Raw genomic sequence first — 18,933 nt, 5'->3', positions numbered from 1 at the left:
GCCTCCGCCTTTCGCCCGACCCTGCCGCCTCCGCTGGTCGCCGCCAGCACCGCAGCGGCCGCGTCCTCACCGCCGTCCGGCGCGAGTTCGCCGGAGCGCGAGCTCCGTCGCCTCGCAGTGATGTCCCCTCGCCGCCCACGCCTCCTTGCGGCCCGATCCATCCGAATTTGGTCGGGGAGAGGCCCCGCCGCCGAACCCCGTCGCCGGAGCGACCTCGCCGGATTCGGCACCCCCCCTCTCCAGCCATCTTCTTCCCTGGCTCCGGCGAGATCCGCCGCCACCTCACGAGGTTGACTTATCCCCTTCCCCGATTTTTCCTGTCCCTGATTTTTGACATTGTCATGCCATGTTCATCGCATTGTATCTCTGCATCCGTAGCTCCGTTTTGTGCGTGTAATATGTCAAATTGTTCGCCTCAACCAGTACTTCATTTCATTCCATTGCATTATGTTCATTTGAGCCCATCTTGATTCCTGAATCATTGTTGCAAGAGTGCTTCATGATGTTGTCTGCTGTCTGTTAACAGAACATGCTCTTTTGTCATTTTTGCCATGATTGATGTGTGCATCGTATGAGGTTGATGTTTACAGGTGTTTTGATCTATGCCATGTCTTATTTACAGAGGTCCTTACCATGTATTTTTTTGATCAATGTGGTGACTAGCACAAGCATGCAAACTAGGCATCGTGATGTTGCTGATTTTAGTCCCTGTTCTGCTGTTATTTTGATGCCATGTAAACATGATGCTACGGAGAGATCCATGCATATTTTGAGATACTTCAGTAAGGATGTTTTGAACATATGGTTATTGTCTATCCATTCATGCCCTTGTTTGCAATTATGGAGTAGTCTAGCATGTCATTTTCGTGCTCTACTTTTGCTTCAAAATGTTTCCTGACAGATTGTTTACATGTTATTCAATTCTGCCAAGGTTGTTGTAGTTGATCCTTGCATGCTATGAACTTGTTCTTGCCTTGGATTGTTTCACAAACATGTCTTCTTACTGATGCTATGCTTATATTATCATGCAATGACTTGTGGTGAGTGAATCAAGCTTGTTAAGTAGGGTACTTGCTGTTGCTGTTTTGCTAGGCTGAATCTGTTATTTCGTGATGCTATGTAAACCTGCTGCTACTAGTCATTCTATGCATAATCTGAAGATGTTCACTAAATGTGTTTTGTTATACATGTTATGCTATATCCATCCATGTCATTAGTTGCAATTATAACCTGCTGTAGCTTGTTGTAATCTTGCTCCAAAGTTGCTTGATAATGTTGCTGTCAGCCTGTTAACATTAAGTTCAGTTGTTGCCATGTGTTTTCCTAGTGTTCCATGCACCCTATTAACTTGCTCTTGCCATGATTAGATTCACAAATATGCCTTATTAATGTTGGTTGCCTTGCCATGCCATGTATTGCTCTGTAGTGAGTTGCACAAGCTCATTTACATGCCTTCATAATTCTGTTTCTGCCATGTTTGAATCTGTATTATAACTTGCTATGTTTACATGGGTGCCATCATATTTTCTGATCCTTTTTGGCTTATGGTCAGTAAGGGACTCTTGGTCTATGCATTTAGTAGTATCATGCCATGCCTTTGTTTGCCATGATAAGTTCCTATAACATGTTGTTTGATAGCTCTAAACATTGCAACCTGATGTTATTTTCTGCAAAGTCTGAAACTGTTATTATTTGCAATCTTACCATGTGTGTTTGAGCATGTTATAGTGATTTCTAGAGATAGCTCAGTGTTCATGTTTTGTAATGCTTTACCTTTACATCATGCCCATGCCTTTTGTTTTCATATTGTGGTACTGTAGCAGGTTGTTTTGATGCTTGCAATATGCCTAGTTGCTGTTTTGGACAGATTGTTGCTATAACTTGCATAGTGTGTGTGTGTTGAACCGTTGCTCCGTTTTGAGTGTACTCTATATGAAACTTGCTTAGAATTGCATGTAGCTTCATATTATCATGTTGCATCCATGTTTTGAGGTGTTTGCTTGATGTTTGTATGCATTTTGCATCAATGCCATGTTTAACTTGTTTTGCTCATATCTTCTAGGCCGTAGCTCCGAACTAAATGAACTTTATATGTAACTTGACTAGAATCTCGTGTAGATCATCTTGGTGCATCTTAACTTGCTGTTTAACAACTTGAATATAAGGTCTATTCAGATCTATACCAATTTCGAAATATGCATATGAGTACTTACCGGAATTGTTATATGTTGTTCCCGGCCTCATTTAAACTTGCCTTGATGTGTTGCTCTTGTTTGCATCATCCCTTGCCATGAGTAGCTTCATGTAGTCTTGTCATGCATCATGTTTGTTGTGCATCATGTCATGTTCATGTGCAGTGTGTTTACTATGTTGTGTGCTTCTTTTTGATAGTTCCTGTTTCGTTGCGATCGTGAGGATTCGTTCGTCTATGCTTGGTTCGGCTTCATCCGTTCATCTTCTTCATGGACTCGTTCTTCTTCCTAGCGGGATTTCAGGCAAGATGACCGCTACCCTGGATCTCACTACTATCATTGCTATGCTAGTTGTTTCGTTCTATCGCTATGCTGCGCTACCTATCACCTGTTTATCAAGCCATCCCAAATTGCCATGAACCTCTAACCTTTGACACCTTTCCTATGCAAACCGTTGTTTGGCTATGTTACCGCTTTTGCTCAGCCCCTCTTATAGTATGGTTAGTTGCAGGTGAAGTTGAAGATTTCTCCATGGTGGACAGGATTTTGTTGGGATATCACAATATCTCTTATATTATTAATGCATCTATATACTTGGTAAAGGATGGAAGACTCGGCCTTTTGCCTGGTGTTTTGTTCCACTCTTGCCGCCCTAGTTTCCGTCATACTGGTGTTATGTTCCCGGATTTTGTGTTCCTTATGCGGTCGGGTGATTTATGGGACCCCCTTGACAGTTCGCTTTGAATAAAACTCCTCCAGCAAGGCCCAACCTTGGTTTTACCATTTGCCTCACCACCACCTATACCCTTCCCTTGGGTCGGCCAACCCGAGGGTCATCTTTATTTTAGCCCCCCCCCCGGGGCCAGTGCTTGTCTAAGTGTTGGTCCGAACCGGGCAGACCGTGGGGCCACCTCAGGGCAACTCGAGGTCTGGTTTTACTCATAGGCTGACCCATCCGGTGTGCCCTGAGAACGAGATATGTGTAGCTCCTATCGGGATTTATCGGCGCATCGGGCGGCTTTGCTGGTCTTGTTTTACCATTATCGAAATGTCTTGTAAGCCGGGATTCCGAGTCTGATCGGGTCTTCCTGGGAGAAGGTATATCCTTCGTTGATCGCGAGAGCTTATCATGGGCTAAGTTGGGACACCCCTGCAGGGTATAATCTTTCGAAAGCCGTGCCTACGGTTATAGGCAGGTGGGAATTTGTTAATGTCCGGTTGTAGATAACTTGACACCATATCCAAATTAAAACGCGTCAACCGCGTGTGTAGCCGTGATGGTCTCTTCTCGGCGGAGTCCGGGAAGTGAACACGGTTTCTGTGTTATGTTTGACGTAAGTAGGAGTTCAGGATCACTTCTTGATCATTGCTAGCTTCACGATCATTCCTTTTGCTCTCTTCTCGCTCTTATTTGTGTATGTTAGCCACCATATATGCTTAGTCGCTGCTGCAACCTCACCACTTTACCCCTTCCTTTCCCTTAAAGCTTTGCTAGTCTTGATACCCATGGTAATGGGATTGCTGAGTCCTCGTGTGGAAGGATCGATATGGTTGACTAGAGGGGGGGTGAATAGGCAACTAACACTTTTTAGACTTTTCTTTACCAATTTAAAACTTGCAACGAAATAGGTTGTCTAGATGTGCAACTACGTGGACAACCTATATGATGCAAAGACAATAAGCACACAAGCAAGCAATGGATATAGCACAAGTAAGCTTACAAAAGTAAAGGGACAAGATAACCAAGAGTGGAGCCGGTGGAGACGAGGATGTGTTACCGAAGTTCCTTCCTTTTAAAGGGAAGTACGTCTCCGTTAGAGCGGTGTGGAGGCACAATGCTCCCCAAGAAGCCACTAGGGCTACCGTAATCTCCTCACGCCCTCACACAATGCGAGATGCCGTGATTCCACTATTGGAGCCCTTGAAGGCGGCAACCGGACCTTTACAAACAAGATTGGGGCAATATCCACAACACTTGGAGGCTCCCAACAATACCGCGAAGCTTCACCACAATGGAGTATGGCTTCGAGGTGACCTCAACCGTCTAGGGTGCTCAACACCCAAGAGTAACAAGATCCACTAGGGATAAGTGGGGGAATCAAATATCCTGTGGTGGAAGTGTAGATCGGGCACTTCTTGTCACCCAATCCCGAGCAAATCAACAAGTTTGATTGGCTAGGGAGAGAGATCGAGTGAAAATGGAGCTTGGAGCAACAATGGAGCTTAGAGGTGGAAGAGGTAGTCAACTAGAGGTAGAAGACACCCCTTATATAGTCGTGGAAAAAATCCAACCGTTATCCACATGTTCAGCCCGCGACACACGGTACTACCGCTCCAGGGGCGCGGTACTACCGCGAGGCTGTGCGGTACTACCGTGGCCAACCACAGTATTACCGCGACAGCAACACAGGCCAGAACTAGCCTGACAAGGGGGCAGTACTACCGCCTGCCCAGTACTACCGCACCCACCTGCGGTACTACCGCAAGGCAGGGAAGTCATGGCCTGGGAAGGGCGCGGATGAAATAAATTACATCCGTGACTACTTCCGCTGAAACAAAGGTGGTACAAAAATCCGACGCGGTACTACCGCTCGCGAGGCGCGGTACTACCGTGCGGGCATGGATGTAAAAAATTACATCCGTGCCTACTACCGCGACACTGCGGTACTAGGTAGGAGGGCCACGGTACTACGACTCCTAGGGAGCGGTACTACTGTGGGCCTCCGCGGTACTACCGCGCTGGACGAGCGGTACTACCGTGGAGGGCGCGGATGTAAAAAATTACATCCGCCCCTACTACCGCACCGGAGCGGCACAAGGCCAGGGAGTCGTGGTACTACCGCTCCAGATGAGCGGTACTACCGTGACACACAGCGGTACTACCGCGTGTACTTGCGGTACTACCGCAAGCACAGCAGTAATCGTTAGATTTCCGCACGACCAAGATAACAAAGGGAAGATCCAAAATGCAGGGAAAGGAGGAACAAGTGTACGTGTTGATTCCACCCAAACCTTTCCGACGCAGACCCCCTCTTAATAGTACGGCTCTCCTACGACTCAAATCCACCAAAGAGAAACGTAGAACAACGCCGACTTCAATAGTCTCCGAGGGGCACCGAATTGTCTCGTGCCTAGATATGAATAACCTGAGAAACTCAAGGCACACGATTAGTCCGCAAATGCATTGTCATCAATCACCAAAACACCTGAGGGATAAATATGCCCTTACAATCTCCCCCTTTTTGGTGGATTGATGACAACACGGGATTTGCATATAGATAAGATAAATTAGAGCAGGGGCAAACCCCACCTCTCTAAAATATAGACAGGCTCCCCCTAGATGTGTGCACTTTAGATGAATGCTTTGGACTGCATAGCACACAGACTAGGATCAACACTCCCCCTATATTTTAGAGACCAAGGCATGATAATAAGCATAGCATAGCATAAATATAACAATAAAACACAAGCTCGCTAGGATAGATAGATAGAGTGCATATGTCTTACACCATACGAAGTAAAGCTACCGAGGTTCAAACGAGAAAGCAGCAAACACACGACACAAACGAGAAAGCAGCAAACACACGACACACTCGCAAATCCCTACACTCTCTCCCCCTTTGACATCGAGACGCCAAAAAGGCAGAGAGGACACCTACACACAAGAGGTGGCTCAAGCAGAGAACTCGTCCCAACCCTCTCCGTCGGTCTCCTCGGCAGCAGGGATGGTCTCCTCGACATCCTCCTCAGACTCAGTCCACCTGTAGCCTTGCTTCTCCATCCACTCGGCCTCTGGAGTGATGTGCTCCTCAGACCCGCCAGACACTGCCTCACCATAGAGCTGCAAGATCTTGTTGTCCCAGCGACGACTCTCCTTGGACGCCACGTGAGTCCTGTACTGCCCCTTGGCTTGCATGCAGAAAAGAGTCTTCATCTTGTCCTTCAGCTTCTTGGCCCATGATGGCATAGAGGCACTCTGGGAAGGTCTAGCAGCACGGCCCTCAGCAACATCCTCGGCGCCAGCATCCTCCTCATCAACAGTAGCCCTAGCAGCAGTCGCCTCGGCACGAGTAGTGGTGTTGGCCTAGTTGGATTTGATACGCAGGCAGATGGGCTCATGGCGAACCCAGTCTGGAGCAAGAAACTCCTCATCAGGGAACATCTTCTCCCAAGTCTTCGAAATTAGTAGAAACAGATAGGGCCCATAGATAGGCACCTTGCGGTTGAACACTGCAAACCGGAGCTCACACCACATGATGTGTGAGACATCAAGTGGCTGAGACTGAGATGAACGAGCATCCTCACAGATGAGCGTCATGTCCACCATATAGGCATGAACCTTGTCTTTGTTACCGATGCGAGGGAACAAGGAGTTGCGGAATATGCGATACATGATATCCAGGAAAGGGTTGAGCACCAAAGTTGTCTTGCCATTGGCGAGCGCCTTCTCAACCATGAATGGGGCAAGCCTGTCCTTGCTGGCAGACTCAGCATTGGCATGGGGGCGAACACCCACTGGATAGTTGAGCCCATCATCAAGAACCTGGAGAAGATCCATGAACTCCTTCCAGGTAGCAGACAGCTTACGGCCATTGGTCATCCAGGTCATCCTCCGTTCCTCATCGGAGTGAAAGTAGACTGAGGCAAAGAACTGACAGATAAGCTCAGGGTCATAGTCGAGGTGGAAGGTTATCACATGCTCAATCCCAAACTGCTCCACCAAGTCTAGAGCCTCTCCAAAGTAGTCACTGAACTTGTCCTTCCTCATGTGATGCATATCAATCCACTTCACCTCCACATAGGTATTCTGCTTGTTCTTGATGGCATCCAGATAGATGTTGGTCTATTGCTTGTTCCAGAACAGCTCACAGCCTCTGAAAGTGGCACGCGGGTGCACATAAGGGTGAAGCTGCCTGAGACAGACATAATCAGCTTGGGCTATCTCATCCATGCCCTTAGCGGGCTCCTTGTGCTTGCTAGCTAAGTGCTTGACACTGCGCTTGGAGGTAGACGAGCCTTCTGGTACTTCACCTGGGTTGCGCAGACGTTTGAAGCCAATGTCACGACTGGGGTTGGACCGGCGAGAGCCACCACCTGAGACACACACGCAAAACACCAAAGACGCGAAAAGATCAATGCAAAGGCCACGAAAAAGCACAAGAAACACATAGAAGGCATACGAGAAAGTTGGCATGTGATAGATGTGAGCCACGGTATAACTGCCACTGCTTGCGGTACTAAAATATTAGTACTGCTCCAAACGCGGTAGTACCATGCGAGGGCACGGTAGTACCGTGGTTGGAGCGGAAGTAAAATTTTAGTACCGCACAGAGCACGGTAGTACCGCTTCCGAAGGGCGGTAGTACCATGCAAGCGGTAGTACCGCGCCAGACAGGCGGTAGTACCGTGTCACGTCAGATCCAACCGGCGGTTTGAATCTGAAAAGAACCGCGAAACAATGGCGGTGCTACGGTGATCCGATCTAGCGCAAGACAACAATACAAGTATAAATCCTATGCAATACCATGCTCCATCATCCTACTCTTGCAGAGATTAAGCCTAAGAATCTCAAGAACACACAAGCCTCCCCCAAAACCTAGAAACACTAAACACAATCAACACGGAGAGGGAGTAGAGGAAAAACCTTGGTCCATAGCAAGAGCACGTGGTGGGGAACGATCCCACCGGTCGGAATCACGGGAGGGCAGCCGGTGGAGGAGATCTAGTGACGAACGCCGGCTCCGTTCTTGAGCGAGGGAGAGAAGGAGGCGACGTGGAGAGAGAGGACAGCGAATGGGTATGGGGAGTTAAAACTCCCCCTGCTCGTCCTTATCCCCACGCGCTCGAACCGGCGCGGTAGTACCGCGTATCATCGCGGTAGTACCGCTCGGGCGGAAGTACCGCGCCGAGGCGATAGTACCGCTCAACCAGGCGGTAGTAAAAAATTACTGCCGCGTGGTGACGGTAGTACCATGCTCCCGCAAGCGGTAGTACCGTGGTTGGCTGCGGTAGTACCGTAACTAACCACGGTAGTACCGTGAGCTCAAGTCACTGCAAGTTTCAACACGAGAAGAAAAAGCCTTTGCACGGAAACTTTTCACACACAAGAAACCACAAGAACATGCACAAACCAGAGGCAAAAAGACAACAAGAAACCACCAAGTGACAAAGCCTCTCGAGGAGAGAGGGCGGTGGCTGAAGCCACCTATGTTTGAGTTGGATGGTATGGCACTGCGAAGAATTATCCTTGGGCCCATGACCAAAACTCGTCTTTGAAGCACAAGTACCATTAAAAATGGCTAATGTGAAAGAGGTGATCGATTTATGCATAATGGGGGGAGGGAGAGTTCATTGAGAGAACAACACTCCCCCTATGTCCATGCCTACACCTAAACTAGACAACACGTTGAGTGTGGTGGGGGGTGTACGGGTTCAAGTCACATTGCTCAAATCAATGATATTTAGCTCATGCCTTAACTTGCGAAATCTTGCTTCATCCAAGGGCTTCGTGAAAATATCTGCAAGGTTATCATGAGTGTTGACATACTTGAGCTCGATCTCCCCTCGCCTAATGTGATCCCGGATGAAGTGATACCGAATCTCAATGTGCTTCGAAGTGTTGTACCGGGTTGAGAGAAATCTTGATGGCACTTTCATTATCACACCAAAGAGGCACTTTGTCACAAATGACACCGTACTCCTTTAAAGTTTGCCTCATCCATAGGAGTTGAGCACAACAACTACCGGCCGCCACATATTCCGCTTTGGTGGACGAGAGGGACACACAACTTTGCTTCTTGGAAGACCAACTTACCAAAGAGCAACCAAGAAATTGGCACCCTTCGGAAGTGGACTTCCTATCCACTTTGTCCCCCGCCCAATCGGAATCCGTGAAACCTTCAAGCTTGAAATTTGCTCCTCTTGGGTACCATAAGCCAAAGTTTGGGGTATGGGCCAAATATCGAAAGATTCTCTTGACCGCCACATAGTGACTTTCCTTTGGTGCGGCTTGAAACCGTGCAGACATCCCCACACTCAACATGATATCCGGTCTAGATGCACAAAGGTAAAGCAAGGAGCCAATCATGGAGCGATATACCTTTTGATCCATCGCTTTACCATTGGGATCGATGTCAAGTTGGCACTTGGTAGGCATTGGTGTAGAAGCCGGCTTGACATCACTTAGCTTGAATCTTTTAAGCATGTCTTGAGTGTATTTGGCTTGGTTGATGAAGGTTCCTTCTCTTCGTTGTTTGATGTCAAAACCAAGGAAGAACTTCAACTCTCCCATCGAAGACATCTTGAACTTGGAGGTCATGAGAGCAGCAAATTCCTCATTGAAAGCTTTGTTAGGAGAACCAAAGATAATATCATCAACATATAGTTGGCATACAAACAACTCCCCTTTGACCTTCTTAGTAAAAAGAGTGGGATCGATTTGTCCTACTTCAAATCCACGATCTTGTAGCAACTCGGTAAGGTGGTCATACCACGCACGTGGGGCTTGTTTAAGGCCATAGAGTGCCTTATCGAGTTGATACACGTGATCCGGGAAGTAGGGGTCCTCGAACCCAGGGGGTTGCTTGACATAAACCAACTCATTAATGGGACCATTAAGAAAAGCACTTTTCACATCCATTTGTTGCAACTTAAAGTTGTGATGGGAAGCATAAGCAATCAACAAGCGAATGGATTCAAGACGAGCAACAGGAGCAAAGGTTTCACCGTAGTTGATGCCCTCGACTTGGGAGTAGCCTTGTGCTACCAATCTTGCCTTGTTGCGAATGATGTTCCCATGAGCATCTTGCTTGTTCTTGAAGATCCACTTTGTTCCAATGACGTTGTGGTTCCCCGAAGGTCTTGGCACCAATCTCCACACCTTGTTGTACTCGAAGTTGTTTAGTTCTTCATGCATGGCATTGAGCCAATCCGAGTCTTCGAGTGCCTCATAGACCTTTTGGGGTTCAACACAAGAGACAAATGCATGATGTTCACAATAGTTAGCTAATTGTCTATGAGTGCTTACCCCCTTTCTTAGACTTCCAACCACGTTTTCCATGAGATGGCCTTGGGTGGTGAGTTTGGAAGCAATCTTCACGGCATGACGATCTAATTCTTCCTCGGGTGTGGAAGGAGGAAGGTTAACTTGATCATCTTGAGCGTCGTCTTGAGCTTGCTTGTGATCTTGAACTTGCTCGAGGGGGAGAACTTGACCTTGGGCGTCATTTAGAGGTTCACCTCCATCTTGAGGTTGATCTTGCCCTTAGTCTTGTTCATGAAGGTGAGGGCCTTCACTTTGTTCTTCGGAAGCGTGTGGGTCTTGGGGAGATGATGGCTCCACTTGAGTGGAGCATTGTCCTTCTCCTTCGGCCACAAGGGGTTCCTCAATGGGTAGGATATGACCAATACCCATTCTTCTTATGGCTTGGGGAGGAATTTCATCACCTACATCACAAGTAACACTTTGCTCCACTTGGGAGCCATTATTTTCATCAAACTCTATGTTACACGTCTCCTCAATGAGTCTGTTGGACTTGTTGAGAACACGGTAAGCATGAGAGTTTGTAGCATAACCAACAAATATGCCCTCATGAGCTCTAGCTTCGAATTTAGACAAACAAACACCTTTCTTGAGAATGAAACACTTACACCCGAACACCCGGAAGTACTTGAGATTGGGCTTGTTCCCGGTGAGTATCTCATACGGAGTCTTGTTCAAGCCTTTGCGGAGATAGAGCCGATTGGATGCATGACAGGCTGTGTTGATGGCTTCGGCCCAGAAGTTGTATGGAGACTTGAACTCCGCCATCATGGTCCTTGCCGCATCCATCAACGTCCGGTTCTTCCTCTCTGCAACACCATTTTGTTGAGGGGTATATGGTGCAGAATATTGATGCTTGATCCCTTCATCACTAAGAAACGCATCCAAGGTGTAGTTCTTGAACTCGGTGCCATTGTCACTTCTTATTGTCAAGATCTTTGCATCGTGTTGACATTGAGCTTCATTTGCAAAGTCAATGACGGTTTGTTGGGTCTCACTCTTCCTCTTGAAGAAGTATACCCAAGTGTATCTTGAATAATCATCCACTATCACCAAGCAATACTTTCTACCCCCAAGACTATCAAAGGATGGGGGCCCAAAGAGGTCCATGTGGAGGATCTCCAAGGGTCTCTTCGAGTAGATGATAGTCGTGGGAGGGTGAGCCGTCTCATGAAGCTTTCCTTCGATACAAGCACTGCAAACACGATCTTTGGCAAAACTAACATTCGTTAGTCCATGAACATGGTCCCCCTTGAGAAGACTTTGCAAAGATCTCATATTGACGTGGGCTAAACGGCGATGCCAAAGCCATCCCGCATCAACTTTAGCCATTAGGCATGTCGCGGTCTTAGTGGGTTGCTCCGAGAAGTTAACCACATAGAGGTCGTTCTCGACATGCCCAACAAAGGCTACTTTAAGAGTCTTGCTCCACAAGAGGGCCATGGTATCAATATCAAAGAAGGTGGCAAAACCCATGAGTGCGAGTTGACGAACGGAAAGTAAATTGAACGCAAGGGACTCAACAAGCATGACTTTCTCGATCGTTAGATCATGAGAAATGACAACCTTGCCAAGAACCAATACCTTAGAATGTGAGGCATCACCCCATTCGACATTGGTGGGCATAGATGGGATGTTGTGCACGTCCACCACCAAGTCCTTGCTCCCGGTCATATGATTTGTTGCTCCACTATCGAGCAACCATGATCCCCCACCGGAAGCAAACACCTACAAGAGATCAATGCTTGGTTTTAGGTACCCATTGAGTAATGGGTCCTTTGATGTTAGTAACAAGGGTCTTAGGAACCCAAATAGACCATTCAATGTACTCATAAGGAGAACCAACAAATTTAGCATAAACATGTCCATCACTAGCACGGCACAACACATAAGAGGGGTTGAAGTCGCCGGCTTTGTTGGGAGAGATGGTGTTGTGCTCTTTGGCTTCACCACTCTTCCCATTGTTCTTCTTCTCCTTAGGAGCACCTTCTCCCTCCTTCACAAAGGTTTGCATGAGTGGAGGAGGTCGATTGGTCTTGCTCTTCTTCTCCTTGTTCTTCTTCTTGTTCTTGGACTTGGGTGCGAACCCAACTCCCTCCTTGCCCACAACTTCCTTTTGATTGCTCAAAAGGTCATTTAGGTTCTTCTCGCCTTGTATGCATGACACAAGACCTTTCTCGAGTTGTTCCTTCAACTTGGCATTTTCCTCCACAAGATGCACATGCTCACAACATGGGTTAGTAGCATTTGCATTATCAATTAAGACCATGTGAGGAAATGTGGCCTTTTCCTTGGTTAGCTTAACTTGGAGTTGAGCATGAGACTCCTTAAGAGTGGCATGAGCACCTTTCAAGACCTTGTGGGCCTTGTCAAGTACATCAAAATCCTCCGCGAGTCTAACATGATCAACCCCAAGTTTAGACTTCTCGAAAGCTAGAACACGAGACACCACAAGAGCATGATCAAGATCTTTCTTTAGTTTAGCATGACCATCGTTGTGTGACTCCTCAAGAGCCAAACGATGCCCACGCTCTTCCTCAAGAGCATTAGAGAGATCCGATATCTCATCGGCATAGTCACGACTATGACTTTCCATCTTAGTGATGGTTTCTTCATGAGCCTCGATCATGTCATTGGCTTCACCAAGTTGTTCCAAGAGAGCAACGAAATGCTTCTTGGATTTGCCCTTGAGCTTACTCATGAAGGACTCAAATTCATTGATCTCCTCATTAGACCCCTTACCATTATCAAAATCATCCGTTGAAGGAGGGTTAGGAATAATGGTGGTTTTGATGTTGGGGGTTACCTTGTTGGTGGCCTTAGCCATGAGGCACTTGGCGGTGATGTTCTCGTTAGGTGCATCGAAGAGAGACACCCGAGGAGTTGAGACAATGGCAACGGATGCCATGGCCATTGTTTCACCATCTTCATCATCATCGTCATCCTCACGGTATTCTTCTTGAACCACCAACCCGCGAGAAGGAGTCTTCTTGGTGAAGTTGTTCTTGTTGGGGAAGGACTTGGCTTTGTCTTTTCTAATGAACTTGCCACCATTGTCTTCCCGCTTCTCGTATGGACAATCCGCAATGAAATGGCTGACATTGCCACAGTTGAAACAAGTTCTAACTCGTTGCTTCCCCTTGAGGCCACTTGAGTTGTTTTTGTTGAAGTTGGGTCTTGTAGTCTTCTTACTCCAAAACTGTCTTGAGGCAAGAGCCATGTGCTCATGATAATCATACTTCGTGTCCTCGGGGTTGCTCTCCTCATCTTCCTCCTCTTCTTCTTCTTCCACACTAACCTTGGCCTTCAAAGCAAGATTGGGCTTCTTTGCCCTTTGGGAACGGAGCACCGCATTATCGGCGGTCTTATCCAAGATGTTCATTGCAACAAACTCATCCAACACTTCACCAGAGGTCATGGAGTGGAAGTCCAGTCTTTGGCGGATGACGGAGGAAATGGCCTTGTTGTAGGGCATCATGGCCTTGAGGAGCTTGCGCTTGATCCAGTTGTCATCCGTGTCCTTACTCCCATGATCTCGGAGTGCGACCGCAAGTTTGGTCACTCTTCGAAAGAGCTCACGAGGTTCTTCATCCTCTTTCATTGCAAACTCATCGGCTTCATCTTGCACCACTTCGTAGTTGGAGCGTTGAATGCTAGCACTTCCTTGATACATACGCTCGACACACTTCCATGCTTCTTTAGCCATGACATGAGGTCGAAGATGAGGGAGATCTTCGGGAAGGATAGCATCTTGGATGATGAAGAGAGCACTCTCATTGAATTGATTGTCCACTTCTTCTCGAGGGTGAAGTTGCTTGGATCATGAGGATAGAAACCTTCTTCAATAATTCTCCAAAGGTTAGTATTCACATGTTTTAAATGACGCTTGAAGCGATAAACCCAAGAATCATAATCTTCATTTTTCACATATTTAGGAGGAGGACCGGCATGATTCAAATGCGTAGAGGGGATCGGTCCTCTATACACTGGGGGTTCCACATGGGCATAGATGCCGGTGCCATTTCTACCACTAGTAGACGGACTCTTTTCACTATTAGCTTCCCCCTTGTCGGGGTTAGTATCCGTCACCTTGTTAGTGGGATCACCCACTTTCATCGGCGAGGTAGATATTTTGAGTCCCTCTAGGAATTCAGAAAACATGCTTTTAACCTCGGCCATCATGGAGGTTTTCAATGTGTCTAAAGCCACATTGAATTCCTCACGAGAGACCGAGGTTCCCCCTTCGGCCGAAGACGAGATGGGATTCACACCGGAGTGCTCCTCCACACCGTCGTTGGTGTCAACTATACTCTTCGGACGGCAAAGTCCTTAATAAAGAGACGAGGCTCTGATACCAATTGAAAGGATCGATATGGTTGACTAGAGGGGGGGTGAATAGGCAACTAACACTTTTTGGACTTTTCTTTAACAATTTAAAACTTGCAATGAAATAGGTTGTCTAGATGTGCAACTACATGGACAACCTATATGATTCAAAGACAATAGGCACACAAGCAAGCAATGGATATAGCACAAGTAAGCTTGCAAAAGTAAAGGGACAAGATAACCAAGAGTGGAGCCGGTGGAGACGAGGATGTGTTACCGAAGTTCTTTCCTTTTAATGGGAAGTACGTCTCCGTTAGAGCGGTGTGGAGGCACAATGCTCCCCAAGAAGCCACTAGGGCCACCGTAATCTCCTCATGCCCTCACACAGTGCGAGATGTCGTGATTCCACTATTGGAGCCCTTGAAGGCGGCAACCGGACCTTTACAAACAAGATTGGGGCAATCTCCACAACACTTGGAGGCTCCCAACAATACCGTGAAGCTTCACCACAATGGAGTATGGCTTCGAGGTGACCTCAACCGTCTAGGGTGCTCAACACCCAAGAGTAACAAGATCCGCTAGGGATAAGTGGGGGGAATCAAATATCCTGTGGTGGAAGTGTAGATCGGGCACTTGTCACCCAATCCCGAGCAAATCAACAAGTTTGATTGGCTAGGGAGAGAGATCGAGTGAAAATGGAGCTTGGAGCAACAATGGAGCTTAGAGGTGGAAGAGGTAGTCAACTAGAGGTAGAAGACACCCCTTATATAGTCATGGAAAAAATCCAACCGTTATCCACATGTTCAGCCCGAGACACACGGTACTACCGCTCCAGGGGCGCGGTACTACCGCGAGGCTGTGCGGTACTACCGTGGCCAACCATAGTACTACCGCAACAGCAACACAGGCCGGAACTAGCCTGACAAGGGGGCAGTACTACCGCCTGCGCGGTACTACCGCACCCACCTGCGGTACTACCGCAAGGCAGGAAAGTCACGGCCTGGGAAGGGCGCGGATGAAATAAATTACATCCATGCCTTCTTTCGCTGAAACAGAGGTGGTACAAAAATCCGACGCGGTACTACCGCTTGCGAGGCGCGGTACTACCATGCGGGCGCGGATGTAAAAAATTACATCCGCGCCTACTACCGCGACACTGCGGTACTAGGTAGGAGGGCCACGGTACTACGACTCCTAGGGAGCGGTACTACCGTGGGCCTCCGCGGTACTACCGCGCTGGACGAGCGGTACTACCGTGGAGGGCGCGGATGTAAAAAATTACATCTGCCCCTACTACCGCACCAGAGCGGCACAAGGCCAGGGAACCGCGGTACTACCGCTCCAGATGAGCGGTACTACCGTGACACACAGCGGTACTACCGCGTGTACTTGCGGTACTACCGCAAGCACAGCAGTAATCGTCAGATTTCCGCACGACCAAGATAACAAAGGGAAGCTCCAAAATGCAGGGAAAGGAGGAACAAGTGTACGTGTTGATTCCACCCAAACCTTTCCGACGCGGACCCCCTCTTAATAGTACGGCTCTCATACGACTCAAATCCACCAAAGAGAAACGTAGAACAATGCCGACTTCAATAGTCTCCGAGGGGCACCGAATCGTCTCGTGCCTAGATATGAATAACCTAAGAAACTCAAGGCACACGATTAGTCCGCAAATGCATTGTCATCAATCACCAAAACACCTGAGGGATAAATATGCCCTTACAAGCTCACAGATTACTACAACAACAGTTGCAGGTACAGGTTATGTGATGATCATGACGCGAGAGCGATGCTTGCGTGCGTTGAGTTCTTCTTCTGCTTCTTCGTTCAGGGGATAGGTTCCAGGTCGGCAGCCTGGGCTAGCAGGGTGGATGTCGTTTGAGTTTCTGTTTGTGTTTCATCCGTAGTCGGATGATGCTCTTATGTATTGTGATGTTGTATTCGTGTGGCATTGTTTGCCTTATGTATGTATCCCCATCGATTATGTAATGTTGATGTAATGATATCCACCTTGCAAAAGCGTTTCAATATGCGGGTCTATCGTTGGTGGGACCTTCGAGTTCCTTTTGGATAGGGTCGCATATTGGGCGTGACAGTAGCCAAGGATGGTGTTGTATGGGAGGCCGATGGTGGCGATGTCAAAGTCGACTAGCTCCGTGTGGAAGTTGTTGTGGGTGCCAAAGGTCAATGGGAGGCGGATCTGCCCTAGGGAGCCGGTGGAACTGCCTCCGACGCTCGAGAAGGACTTGCTGGGTCGGAGTCGCTCCAGGGGCACGTGGAGGAGGCTGAAGGCCTCCACCGAGAGCACGTTGAGAACGGCACCGTCGTCAATGAGGGTCCTGGTGACGGCCACCTGGCAGATGGTGGGAGTGCATAGCATCGGAGCGCACCTGAGCAGGCGGTGCTGGCAGGATGATCGACCAAGCTGAAGGTCAGGTCGGCCTTGGGTGCCACCCAATCCGGAGGAGCTTCGCGGTGCGTGAGGGCGGCGCCGATCTAGCGGACGAACGGCTTGACGTGGCAGATCGAGGGTGGGGCTTGCGAGCCGCCCAGGAGAGCTGCGACGACCGGGGGCGCCGATGCAGCATAATGGGCGAGGAAGAGGCTGTGTAGCTCCTCCCAGGAGGCCACTGAAGCCGCTGGCAGGTGGAGCAGCCACATGCACGGGACGCCGGTGAGGGCCATGGGAAGTCAGTTAGCCATGACCCTGTCGTCGCCCCCGGCCTTGAGGACGGCCTCCTCATACGCCATCAGAAAAGCTAGCGGATCCGCCGCGTCGTCGTAGCACGGCGGCATGTCTGGCTTGAACTTGTTCGACCACTGCACCTGTCGCAAGGTGGGGGCCAAGGCTCGGAGTCCCCTGGCCCCAGTGCCGGCGTCGGTAGCTGGAGCGGGCGACGCGTTGTCCGCCATGAGGTCGAAGCGCGGTGTTGACGGAGAGCGGGTCTACGGAAGATAGAGCTTTGGCGCACCCCTACCTGGGGCGCCAAATGTTGGATATCGGGTTCCGGCAAAACCCTTAAGGTTCAAACTCTGGGATGCGTGCAAAGATCTTCCCCCTACTGATCCACGTCCCAACGCCTCACTGAGAATCTAAGCTAAACGATGAACAACACAAGGGACACAAGGTTTATACTAGTTCGGGCCACCGTTGTGGTGTAATACCCTAATCCAGTGTGTTGGCGTGGTGGATTGCCTCAGGGGCTGATGATGAATAGTACAGGGGAAGAACAACCTCGCGAGAGGTGTTCTTGTGGTGGTGGCTTTCTTCAGAAGGATTCGATCCCCTCCTACGGTGGTGGCTATCTCTATATATAGAGGCCCTAGTCCTCTTCCCAAATATTGAGCGGGAAGGGCACCAACAACGACCATTTTAAAGGGGAACATCTAGTACAAGTTATCCTGACTAAAGTTGGTCTTTGGCTGCCAAAGGCACTGGCGATGACGTCGTCTTGGGCTCCACGGTGACCCCCGTACCGCCGCTCTGCTGGTCTTGGTCTCGTTGCACCAAAATGGTAACCTTTGCTTGATGCCTCGGTACTCCACGCCTGTGCTTGGCCCCTTTGCACTAAAGAGGAAACAAGGACACTGCGTAGGCCGGCGCTCGCCTGGTCTCGATCATCATGGCTTGCGTCACGAGCACCTCGCGAGGTACCCTTGCCTTGATCTCTTCGCCTCCTCGCGAGCCTGCCTGGTGAGGCGTTCCTGAGGAAGCCTTTCGTCGTCCGCCCCGCGAGGCTTGGCCCCTCGCGAGGGTCTTGAGCTTGAGTTGATGAAGATGGGCCGTACCGGGCCACCCCTTGAGCCACGCCGCAGGCCGCAGGCAGGCAAGTCTGGGGACCCCCGTTCCCAGAACACCGACAAACTTCAACGAGATAATTGGGTGCCAGAACCGACACATGTCGTCCCACATAAACTACCCCTTGAGTTCCATCCAACAATATATGTACATGAATGGCCTGCCCTCGGTCCTGTAGTACGTCATGGCATCACGAGCAGGCTATACAATGTGTACATCAACATTAAGTGAATGAATGAATTAATCAACGTGTAGAGTAATAGAAAGCAACACTTACAATCTCAATGGCTCACGCGCACAATTTTCACCTTGTCTCCACTTGGTAAATTGCACCATAAAACTTCATGATAGAGTTGCAAATGGTGTACCATCGATGCGTTAGCGACCTCCCATTGCATGCATGGACGACGTGCATGTTGTAGGGTGTGAAGTTCTTTCGCTCATGAAACAAAGCATGCAATCTTTGCCAAAAGGCGGGGCCGGTGTTCATGCCTACAAAGTCCTAAAATCGGTCAACCATGCATCACACAACAACTCATCCTAGTACACCGAGTACCCTGCCATCGTCCTTC

Source organism: Triticum aestivum, chromosome 2B, assembly GCF_018294505.1.
Source record: "Triticum aestivum cultivar Chinese Spring chromosome 2B, IWGSC CS RefSeq v2.1, whole genome shotgun sequence".
NCBI classification, from domain to species: Eukaryota; Viridiplantae; Streptophyta; class Magnoliopsida; order Poales; family Poaceae; genus Triticum; species Triticum aestivum.
This window is presented reverse-complemented; position numbering follows the sequence as displayed.